The sequence below is a fragment of the Aethalodelphis obliquidens genome, unplaced genomic scaffold, assembly GCF_003676395.1.
Source record: "Aethalodelphis obliquidens isolate GAN/ISIS:26980383/991018 unplaced genomic scaffold, ASM367639v1 scaffold54, whole genome shotgun sequence".
Lineage (NCBI taxonomy): Eukaryota > Metazoa > Chordata > Mammalia > Artiodactyla > Delphinidae > Aethalodelphis > Aethalodelphis obliquidens.
The window spans coordinates 13,657,599-13,667,195 of record NW_020837998.1 but is presented as its reverse complement, the minus strand read 5'-3'; the positions used below and the strand labels follow the sequence as shown (position 1 = coordinate 13,667,195).

Genomic DNA, 9,597 nt, shown 5'->3' with positions numbered 1-9,597 from the left:
TAACCACTGGACCGCCAGGGAAGTCCTGATGATTAAGTGATTTAGAACACAAGCTTTTGCACAGTGCCTTGCACATGGTAAGCATTCACATCTTAGCTATTCTTCTTTTTTTTTTTTTTTTAGCTATTATTCTTAGTTTCAGTTCTTGTCTGAACTAGCTACTGTAATGTTACGAACAACTGTGAGCTCTCACTTTTTAAATTTGATGCCTTTGTTATTCAACTTCCTTCTTGTTATATTTCTTTCCCTAGGAATGATTTTCGTGGGACCCAGTGCATCTTCTCATTTGAGATATCACCGAGAAGCTGTGAGTGATGTCATTGCCCTGTACTGGAGAAGCACTGGTGTGTGGGGGTCTCTATGCAGGTGATGATTCTAGGGACCATGGGCTTGAAGTAGCAGCCTATTCCCCAGACCGCTATTCAGGTCCAGTCCACTCTTGAATCAGTGTTTTTCTTCAAGGCCATGAGAAAATTCTGTTGTTCAAATATGGTATATTCGTATTAAAGTGCAGTGAACTCCAAATCTGTTTTTGTTAATAGAATAAAAATTCTTTATCACCTTCCCGGCAAATTTAATGTCCCCTTGTCAGGTTAACTCTTTAAAATGTAAGAAGAAATTGTCTTCCTTTTGATCATGCGATTCTCCTCCTAAAGGCTCTTCCTGTTTCACTGTGGATGAAGTCTAAAGTCCTCCTCCTGAATGTCAGCACCCCCTATTAGATTGCCACATTTTTTATACCCATGAACCTTCTCCCATGACTCCCATGCCTGACATGTTTTCTCATAATTTCCTTCACTAGACTGTCATTCAAATAACTTTTTAAACTCTGCCCAGAGTAATGTAAAGAGTGCTAATACCTCCCTATCTACTGTCTTTTGAACACTGCTGTTCAGTTATTACCTAGAGTGCACTGGCCTTTGGTATGTGTATGGTATAAATACTCAAAGTATTCAACATTTGGTTGTGTTTCTATATATCTTCTAAATATTTGTATTAATGTTGTCTTCTCCCTAAAGAACATGTATGTAAGTACCCCAGTCAATATAGTACTAAGTATCTGCTTATTGATAATGAGGAGGAAGATAAAGATAGGTCTAGAGTATAGTCATTGACAAATTTGAATAAGGGGACTTCTTACATCTGAGGTAGTCAGTGTCTCTGCCTTCTTAAGTCCCTTGGCTGTGATTATAGGAAATTAACTCCCAGCTCAGTCCACAGCTGGGTGTTCCTTCAAGAAGATTGCTATTTCTGAGTCTTAGAGCTTGGAACCTATATTTATGGTTGGCCACTTGGGATCCATAATCTCAACCAGTGTCTAATCTTCCTGTAGGGATTGACTATTTTACATTACCATTCCTAGTTTATGCTGATGCTGCCTTCATCCATGCCTGTGATTGGAATCCTCATGCTGTACCTGCTCTGAGAAAAAAATCTAGAGATAAATGGAGTAGCAGATCGGTGCCAAATATACTTTGAAGATAACGGGAAGGTGAGTGCAGGGGAAATATATCTTTTGAGTGACTTTCCACATATACTACCAGGCAGTGACTTTCAGAAAATATCCAAAGTAAGACCAACTGTGTTGTTTACCTTCATCATCTCACCATACAAAGCACTGTTCTTATATTGAATGATTTCACTCATAGAATTTGAGTGATACATGTAGATAGTTAGTTGCATGTAATTGGGTAAAGGAGAAGATTGGTAAGCAGCCAAGGTCTGGAACTAGTACAGAAAGATAATAAAATGGTTGAAGTAAAACTATGGGACTTCAGATTTTTAATGCTGTTTAAAAGATGTGGATTGCCTGCTCTAAAAGAAATTAGAGAGGAAAATGATGGGAGAAATGTTAAGTTGGAGTGAAAACTCATGAAAAATGAGTCTTCCTTATTTCCTACAAAATAAAGTGGAGAAGCATTTGTTTCTTTGTTTTTCTTCTTTTCAAAATACACAAGTGGAAAAGAGAATTCGGAAAATCGTCATAGTCATTTTCCCTCTTGCTGTGCTATGGCTATGTCCTTTTTGAAAGTACTGCTGTTGTTCCTCATTTCATTTTCTTTACACCTCTTGTAGCTGAAACTGTTGCACATTGCTGACAGGATAGTTCTTGGGCTGGTCCTTAACTCTGAAGAAGGCTGGTTCATTGCCTGCCAAATGTTACACCAGGACACTGGAGGCATTTTGCATGTCCACCGAAATGTGGAACCTTGCCTGCAGAAGAATCTAGCTTCCTGGAAGCAGGGACATAGAAGAGAAGCAGCACTGTTAGTATCCTCAGCAAATTATCAATGACAAGTGGAAATATAAAGCTACTAGGGTGTCTGTGAGGGAAATGCTGGTGGTAGTCACCGAACTACAGTGGCAAAGGTGGGCTCAACCTGTAGAAACTCACGTTGCCATTCTCTACCAACAAGAGCACAGTAAACTGTGTAAGACACAGATCTTGCATATTCAGCTAGTAAAATCCTGTGGTGCCCATGTGGATCACGGAGTTCTGGATATGAACTGCCACCCCTGTCCTCTAATTGACTAGAGGAGGTGAATCCAGGGGCACAAGGGTTCCATCTGTGAGTAAGCTTCCATAGTTGATTCCTTTAATTTATTAGTTCAACTCAAGTTGTAATCCCCTTGTCTCCTAGTGATATGTTTTAATTTTTTTAAGAAAAAACAGCTTTATTGAACTATAATTCACACTTAAAGTATACAATTCAGTGGTTTTTAGTATACTCACAGAGTTCTGGAACCATCACCACAGTCAATTTTAGAATATTTTTGTCACCTCAAAAGAAACCCTATAACCTTTAGCTATAAGCACCCCAATCCCCTATTCCCTCTAGCCCTGGGCAACCACTAATGTATATTTTGTCTCTGTTTGCCTATTCTGGACATTTCATATAAATAGAATATATGGTCCTTTGTGACTGGCTCCTTTTACTTAGCATAATGTTTTAAGGTTCGTCCATGTAGTAGCACATATTAGTACTTCATTCCATATGTATGTGAGAGAGAGAGTGTGTGTGTGTGCACATGCATGCATGCACATAACAGCTATATTGAGACATTATTCATATAACATACAATTCACACATTTAAAGTGAACAATTCAATGGTATTTAGTATAATCACAGAGGTATGCAAATATCAGTCATTTTAGATAAATTTAGAACACCTGTTTTCAGTTCCTTTGGGGAATGTACCTAGGAGTGGAATTGCTAGGTCATATGGTAATTCTGTGTTTAACTTTTTGAGAAAGTGCCAAGCTTTCCAGAGTGGCTGTACCATTTTATAATCCCACAAGCAATGTACAAAGTTTCCATTTCCTCCACATCCTTATCAACACTTGTTACTTTGTTTTTTTGCTTATGACCAGCCTAGTGGGTGTGAAGTGGTATCTCCTTGTGGTTTAGTTCTGCATTTCTCTAATAATGCTGTTGAACATTTTTTCATTTGCTTGCTGGCCATTTGTATAACTTCTTTGGAAAATGTCTATTCAAGTCTTTTGTCCACTTTTTAATTGGGCTGTCAATATGTTGTTGAATTGTAAGAGCTCTTTATATATTCAAGATATTAGAACCTTATTAGATGCCTGATTTGCATATATTTCCTTCCATTCTTTGGGGTTTTTTTAAGACTTAATTTTTTTGTGTGTGTGGAGCAGTTCATAGAAAATTCAAGAGAAAGGTACAGAGATTTCCCATGTACCTCCTGCCTCTATACATACATAGCCTCCCCCATTTTTAACATACCCCACCAGAGTGGTACTTTTATTACAACTGATGAATCTGTATCAACACATAGTAATTACCCAAAGTTCATAGTTTATCTTAGTGTTCACTCTTGATGCTGTACATTCTGTGGGTTTGGGCAAATGTATAATGACTTATGTCAGTCATTGTAATATCATACAGAATATTTCCACTGCCTTAAAAAATCCTGTGTACTCAGTACCACCACTCACCCCACAATCCCTGGATACCACTGATCTTTTTTTACTGTTTCTACAGTTTTGCCTTTTCCAGAATGTTATATAGTTGGAATGATACAGTATGTAGCCTTTTCACTTTGTGTTCTTTGAGTAATAAGCATTTATAAGGTTCTTCTATGTCTTTTCATGGCTTGATAGCTCATTTCTTTTTAGCACTGAGTAATATTCCATTGTCTAGATATACCACAGTTTATTTATCCATTTACCTACTGAAGGACATCTTGTTTGCTTTCAAAAGTTTTGGCAATTGTGAATAAAGCTACTATACATACTTGTGTGCACATTTTTATGTGGACATAAGTTTTCACTTCCTGTAGGTAAATATCAAGGAATGTGATTGCTGTATTGTATTGGAAGAATATGTTTAGTTTTGTAAGAAACCACCAAGCTGTCTTTCAAAGTGGCTGTACGAGTTTATATTTCTACTAGCAATGAATGAGAGTTCTGCTCTTCAACATCTTTGCCACTATTTAGTGTTGTCAGTATTCTGGATTTTGGGCATTTTAATAGGTGTATAGTGATATCTCCTTGTTATTTAATTTGCAATTCCCTGATGACATATGGTGTGGAGCTTCTTTTCATATGCTTATTTGCCATCTGTATATCTTCTTCAGTGAGGTGTCTGTTAAGGTGTAAGGCCCATTTTTTTTTTTTTTTTTTTTTTTTTTTTTTGCGGTACGTGGGTCTCTCACTATTGTGGCTTCTCCCGTTGTGGAGCACAGGCTCTGGACGCGCAGGCTCAGTGGCCATGGCTCACGGGCCCAGCCGCTCCGCGGCATGTGGGATCTTCCCAGACCGGGGCATGAACCCGTGTCCCCTGCATCAGCAGGCGGACTCTTAACCACTGCGCCACCAGGGAAGCCCAGGCCCATTTTTTAATCGAGGTACTTGTTCTCTTATTGTTTTTATTTTAATCCTTCATTCTTTAATAATTAGATAGAGCTCAGTTACAAAAGTATTGGCTCTTTGAACATGAGTTTTTAAGGTATTGTTGATTTACAATATATATAAGTTTCAGGTGTGATTCACATAGTGATTCACAACTTTTAAAGGTTATACTTCATTTATAGTTATTATAAAATATTGACTATATTCCCTGTGCTGTGCAATATATCCTTGTAGCTTATTTATTTTATACATAGTAGTTTGTAACTTTTAATCCCATACCCCTATATTTCCCCTTCCCACTTCCCTCTCCCCACTGGTAACCACTAGTTTGTTCTCTATATCTGTGAGTCTGCTCCTTTTTTTTGTTATAGTCACTAGTTTGTTTTATGTTTTAGATTCCACATATAAATGATACCATACAGTATTTGTCTTTGTCTGATTTATTTCACTTAGAATAATTATTCCAAGTCTATCCATTTTGTTGTAATTGGCAAAATTTCATTCTTTTTTATAGCCAAGTTGTATTCCATGGTATATATATACCACATCTTCATTTTCCATTCGTCTGTTGAAAGACATTTAGGTTGCTTTCACATCTTGGCTATTGTAAATAATGCTGCTATGAATATTGTGGTGCATGTATCTTTTCGAATTAATGTTTTTGTTTTTGTTGGATATATGCCCAGGAGTGGAATTGCTGGATCATATGGTAGTTCTATTTTTAGTTTTTTGAGGAACCTCCCTACTGTTTTCCACAGTGGCTGCATCAGTATACATTCTCACCAACAGTATACCAAAAGGGTTCCCTTTTTTCCACATCTTCTTCAACATTTCTTATTTGTGGGGTTTTTTTTTATGATAGCCACCTGACAGGCATGAGGTGATATCTAATGGTTTTGATTTGCCTTTCTCTGATGATTAACAATGTTGAGCATCTTTACATGTGCCTGTTGGCCATCTATATGTCTTCTTTGGAAAAATGTCTATTCAGGTGTTCTGCCCACGTTTTTTTGTTTTTCTTTTGTGGTACGCGGGCCTCTCACTGTTGTGGCCTCTCCCGTTGCGGAGCACAGGCTCCGGACGCACAGTCTCAGCAGCCATGGCTCACGGGCCCAGCCGCTCCGCAGCATGTGGGATCTTCCCAGACCGGGGCACGAACCCGTGTCCCCTGCATCGGCAGGCGGACTCTCAACCACTGCACCACCAGGGAAGCCCTTTGCCCACTTTTTAATTGAGTTGTTTTTTTGATGTTGAGTTGTATGAGCTGTTCATACATTTTGGATATTAATCCCTTATCGGTCATATCATTTGCAAATATTTTGTCTAATTCAGTAGGTTGTCTTTTTGTTTTGCTGGTGGTTTCCTTTGCTGTGAAAAAGCTTTTAAATTTAATTAGGTCCCATTTATTTATTTTTGCTTTTGTTTCCTTTACCTTAAGAGATAGATCCAAAAAAATATTGCTGCAGTTTATGTCACAGTGTTCTGCCTATGTTTTCTTTTAGGAGTTTTATGGTTTCTGGTCTTACATTTAGGTCTTTAATCTATTTTGAGTTTATTTTTGTATATGGTGTAAGAAAATATTCTAATTTCCTTCTTTTACATGTAGCTGTCCAGTTTTCCCAACACTACTTTCCCAACACTACTTTTCTCCATTGTATATTCTTGCCTCCTTTGTTGTAGATTAGTTGACCATAAATGTATGGGTTTATTTCTGGGCTTTCTATCCTGTTCCATTGATCTATATGTCTGTTTTTGTGACAATACCATGCTGTTTTGATTACTTTATCTTTGTACTATAGTCTGAAGCCAGAGAGCATGGTACCTCCAGCTCTGTTTTTGTTTCTCAAGGTTGTTTTGGCTATTCGAGGTCTTTTGTGTATCCATACACATTTTAGAATTATTTGTTCTAGTTCTGTGAAAAATGCCATTGGCATTTTGATAAGGATTGCATTGAATCTGTAGATTGCCTTGGGTAGTATGGTCATTTTAACAATATTGATTCTTCAAATCCATGAACATGGTGTAGCTTTCCATCTGTTTGTGTTGTTTTCAGTTTCTTTCATCAGTGTCTTACAGTTTTCTGGGTACAGGTCTTTTACCTCCTTAGATAGGTTTATTCCTAGGTATCTTATTCTTTTTGATGTGATAGTAAATAGGATTGTTTCCTTAATTTCTCTTTCTGATACTTCATTGTTAGTGTTCAGAAATGCAACAGATTTCTGTATGTTAATTTTGTATCCTGAACCTTTACTGAATTCATTGATGAGCTCTAGTAGTTTTTTGGTGGTGTCTTTAGGATTTTTTTCTATATAGTATTGTGTCATCTGCGAACAGTGACAGTTTTACTTCTTTTCCAATTTGGATTCCTTTTTTTCATCTGATTGTTGTGGCTAGGACTTCAATACTCTGCCCATTTTTCAATTGGATTTTTTTGGCTGTTGAGTTGTATGAGATCTTTATACATTTTGGATATTAGCCCCTTATCAGATATATGATTTGTAAATATTTTCTCCCATTTGGTAAGTTGCCTTTTCATTTTGGTGATGGTTTCCTTTACTGTGCAGAAGCTTTTTGGTTTGATGTAGTCCCACTTGTTATTTTTGCTTTTGTTGCTTTTGCTTTTGGTGTCAAATCCAAAAAATTCTTACCAATATCAATATCAAGGAGATTACTGCCTATTTTTTCTTCTAGGAGTTCTTTTTAATGATTTCAGGTTTATGTTCATGTTTTTAAGTCATTTTGAGTTAATTTTTGTGTATGGTGTAAGGTAGTTGTCAAGTTTCATTCTTTTGCATGTGACTGTCCAGTTTTCCCAGTACCATTTATTGAAGAGACTGCCCTTTCTGAATTGTATATCTTAGCTCCTTTGTCATAAGACCATATATGCATGGATTTGTTTCTGGGCTCTCTACTGTGTTCCATTGATCTATGTGTCTGTTTTTATGCCAATACCATACTGTTTTGATTACTATGACTTTGTAATATAGTTTGAAATCAGGAAGTGTGATGCCTCCAGCTTTGTTCTTCTTTCTCAAGATTGCTTTGACTACTTGGGGTATTTTGTGGTTCCAAAGAAATTTTAAGATTATTTGTTGTGTTTCTTTGGAAAGTGCCATTGGAATTTTGATAGGGATTGCACTGAATCTGTAGATTGCTTTGGGTGGTTTGGACGTTTTAACAACATTAATTCTTCTAGTCCATGAACATGGAATGTCTTTCCATTTAGTTGTTCTTCTTTCATAAATGTCTTCTAATTTTCAGTGTACAGGTCTTTCACTTCCTTGGTTAAATTTATTCTTAAGAATTTTTTTTGATGCAGTCGTAAAAGGGATTGTTTTCTTATTTTCTCTTTATGGTAGTTCATTATTAATGTATAGAAATGCAACATTTTCTGATTTTGTATCCTGCAACTTTACTGAATTTGTTCATCAGTTCTAAGAATTTATTGATGGACTTTAGGGTTTTTCATATATAATATGTCATCTGCAAATAGCAACAGTTTTACTATTTCATTTCTGATTGGAATGTCTTTTATTTCTTTTTCTTGCCTAATTGCTGTGGCTAGGACTTCCAGATACTATGTTGAATAAAAGTGATGAGAGTGGGCATCCTTGCCTTGTTCCTAATCTTAGAGGAAGGTTTCAGTTTTTCTCCATTGAATGTGGTGTTAGCTTGGACTTTTCATATATGGTCTCTATTATGTTAAGGTATGTTCCCTCTATGTACACTTTGTTGAGATTTTTAAAAATCATAAGTGGATGTTGAATTTTGTTATATGCTTTTTCTGCATCTGTTGAGATGTTCATATGATTTTTACCCTTCATTTTGTTAATGTGGTATATCACATTGATTAATTTGCAGATGTTGAACCATCCTTGTTTCCCTGGAATAAATTCCCCTTGATCATGGTCTGTGATTCTTTTATAGGGTTGATTTCATTTTGCTAATATTTTGTTGAGGATTTTCGCATCTGTGTTCATCAGGGGTATTGGCCGGTCATTTTCTTTTTGTGGTGTCCTTGCCTGGTTTTGTTATGAGGATAATACTAGCCTCGTAAAATGAGTTTGAAAGTGTTTCCTTCTTTTCTGTTTTTCTTTGGAAGAGTTTGGAAGGATTGGTGTAAATTTTACTTTAAATGTTTGGTACCATTCACCAGTGAAGCCATCTGGTCCTGGACTTTTGTTTGTTGGAAGGTTTTTGAATCTGATTTAATCCCTTACCTTGTAATCAGTCTATTCAGTTTTTCTGTTACTTCATGATTCAGTTGTCGTAGGTTGTATCTAGGAATTTATCCATTTCTTCTGGGTTGTCCAGTTTATTGGCATAGTTGTTCATAGTTGTCTCTTATGATCCTTTTTATTTCATAAATTTTAAATTGAATGATGAAATCTCACACCGTTCCACTCTGTCCCACCTGGAATCCCCAATCATTGACATAGTCTGCTCCTGACACACAACCACAGACCTCTCTTCATCTCATCATGTAGGTATTATATTACCTCACATCATCACAAGAAGAAGGGTGAGTACAGTACAATAAGATACTTTGAGAGAGAGAGAGAAAAAGCACATTCATATAATTTTTATTACAGTATATTGTTAGAATTGTTCCATTTTATTATGAGTTATTATTGTTAATGTCTTATTATGTCTAATTTATGAATTAAATTTTATCATAGGTATGTATACATAGGAAAAAACATAGTGTATAAATATATATA

At 36.3% G+C, this 9,597-nt stretch overlaps 1 protein-coding gene across 6 annotated transcripts in view; it reads left to right on the top strand.

The window, feature by feature from the left end:
* The first annotated feature begins 26 nt into the window (after nt 1-26).
* SYTL4 (synaptotagmin like 4) overlaps nt 27-9,597 on the top strand; it is a 148,365-nt gene continuing 138,794 nt past the window's right edge. For 3 of the 6 annotated variants that reach the window (XM_027086082.1, XM_027086075.1, XM_027086085.1), the window contains exons 1-2: nt 27-77; nt 252-1,492. The gene's annotated coding sequence lies outside the window, so the exon portion shown is untranslated. Of the gene's footprint in view, nt 78-251; nt 1,493-5,023; nt 5,041-9,597 lie in introns of those variants that run through there. The other 3 variants (XM_027086076.1, XM_027086077.1, XM_027086079.1) reach the window with 3 other exon arrangements.